This window comes from Petaurus breviceps, unplaced genomic scaffold, assembly GCF_028583685.1.
Source record: "Petaurus breviceps papuanus isolate PSGF00001 unplaced genomic scaffold, PetGlider_PUasm1.0 90763, whole genome shotgun sequence".
Lineage (NCBI taxonomy): Eukaryota > Metazoa > Chordata > Mammalia > Diprotodontia > Petauridae > Petaurus > Petaurus breviceps.
In genome coordinates this window covers 10,099,875-10,102,269 of record NW_027187340.1, presented here as the reverse complement: position 1 = coordinate 10,102,269, position 2,395 = coordinate 10,099,875, and the positions used below count along the sequence as shown (strand labels likewise).

Genomic DNA, 2,395 nt, shown 5'->3' with positions numbered 1-2,395 from the left:
GGTATCTGGGGTGGAAAGAATACCAGTTTGAGAGTCAGGGGGACCCGGGCTCTAGTTCTGGGAACTACTGCAATGTTGAGCAGTCATCTCTTTTCCCTCTCTGGGACTCACTCTCACTAGTAAAATGAGGGAGTAGAGTCTTCAAGGCCCCTTCCAATTCTCAAGGTTCATAATTCTAATAGGACTTATTCCCATCCCTACTGAACAATCATCCCCCCCTCCTTCCCCATTGACTGTCTTCCTCTCACTTCATTTCACATCCTCTCACTTTTCCCTGCATGGTTGAAGGCAGTAAATAGTTTTCTTCTCAAAATGTTTGTTCCTCCTGAACCTGACCATACTTGGGAGGTAGGATTAAGGGTTGTTTTTTTTCTTCTTTTTTTTTTTTTTTTTTTTGCTTTTTGGAGGGGCATTTGGGGTTAAGTGACTTGCCCAAAGCCACACGGCTATTTTTTTTTTCAGGAGACAAAAGTTGTTTTATTGCAGTCCTCAGCACCTGGTCTCAGGTCCCAGACAGGAAGACAAAAGTGTCCATCATTAAGTAGGCAGATCAGTTGGTTGTCTTGGGGAGCAGGCAGGGGAAGGGATGACTGACTGATTCAACCATGAGTGGAATGGGTTGCTGGGGAGTAATGACTTCCCTATCACTGGAAGTCTTCAAATGGAGGCTGGTTGTCCCCTTCAGGTTACAGCAGAGGGAATGCCTGTTTGCATGTCTGGATGCAGAAGATGACCAAAGTCCCTTTCCAGCTCAAAGGATAGGGTCCCCGCTGGTCAATGCGTCATATGTCAAGAAGTCAGGATTCTGCATTAGTACTAGGCTTGGGGAAGGTGAAAGGGAGAGGGACCCTCTTGTCTCTCTGGGTCCTCAGCATTTTACAGGACTGAGGAGATGGTCCATGGAGCAGGCAGGCAGATTGGGCTCCTATGGTTTTCACTTTAGTAAAGACCACTTAATTTGTTCCTTGGCAGACTGTAGAACCTGGGCCACACTCTGCTCAGACAGGCCGCTGTCATCGACCCGGAAGTTCACCTTCTGGATCACCTGCTGGGGATCATTCTCCAGAATTACACTGCCATCCACAATCTCATCCACCACCAGGAAGGCTCCATCCTTGTTCTCCACCAATGAGCGTTTCTCTATGTTCCTCCTTAACACATGGTTCAGGGAATAAAACAGGCAGGTGAGGACTGACATGAGCATCAGCTCATTCTCCTGGGATGAGCCTACTACATACAGGAAAAGGTCGATGCTGCTCTTGTAGACAATGCTCATGGCCCCAAAAAAGGCAATCTCACTGTCAGTCCTATTAGTCTTGTTGAAGACATTTTTCTCAAAGGCTTTCTGCTCCTTTATGGAGGGGAATGCATCATCATGATACTTGGCCAGAAGCCGATGTCCATCATTATCCAGGATGAAAACTGCTTTGACTGTGTAGAGAGATGGTTCCTGCAACCACAGCCCTGGGGGCTCCGTGGCCCCAGCCCCTTGCACCGTTACCCCCCACCCCCGGGCTGCCTCCGCTGCCTCCACGGTGGCCCCCTCCCCTGGGTGCGGACGTGGCCAGGCCTTGGGCCGCTGCATTCCCACATGGCTAGTTTTTGTGTCAAGTGTCTGAGGCTGGATTTAAACTCAGGTCCTCTTGACTCTAGGGCTGGTGCTTTATTCACTGTACCACCTAGCTGCCCCAAGGGTTGCTCTCTTCTCACCCCCTTTCTTTATTCAAATCTCTTCTTTGCTAAATAGGGATCTCACACATAATTATTTCATAGGATTTAAAACTAAAAGGATCTTACAGACCATCTTGTCCTACCCTCTCATTTATATAGAGGAAAACTGGGGACCAGAAACACCAGTTGCACAATCCTCTATCTAGAAGGAACCCCAGAAGATATATGATCCAGTACTCCCATTGTACAGATAAGGAAACAGAGACCTAGGGAAGTTAAATAATTTGCCCAAGGTCACAGAATGATTGATTTAGAGCTAGAGGAGAACCCAGAGGACTTTCAGTCCAATCCCTTCATTTTAAAGATGAGTAAATTGAATCTCAGGGAGCTTAAATTATGCCCAAAGTCATAAAGTCACAATTATTCTGATGAAGCAAGTGTCAGAGGCAGGATTTGAATGCAGGTCTTTCAGTTACAGAGCCAGTGCTGTTTCCACTTGATTCTGCTGTCTCAGTGATTTGCCAAAGTCACACAGGTAGTATCAAAGCTGGGATTCAAACCTAGGACCTCTCATTCTAAATCCTGTGTTCTTTCCTATGTGCCACATTGACAAAAATCACAACAGAGAGCTAAGACCACTCAGTATTTTTGCTTGATGACACTTATCAAGGTACAAGGTCTTATTTAAACTTATGGTAGTGATTATTTAAAAGAGGAATGAGAA

The 2,395-nt window shown here is 46.3% G+C and overlaps 1 pseudogene; it reads right to left on the bottom strand.

Moving 5' to 3' along the window:
• Positions 1 to 837: 837 nt before the first annotated feature.
• Positions 838 to 1,585, bottom strand: LOC138146606 (coatomer subunit zeta-2 pseudogene; annotated as a pseudogene).
• Positions 1,586 to 2,395: the final 810 nt, after the last annotated feature.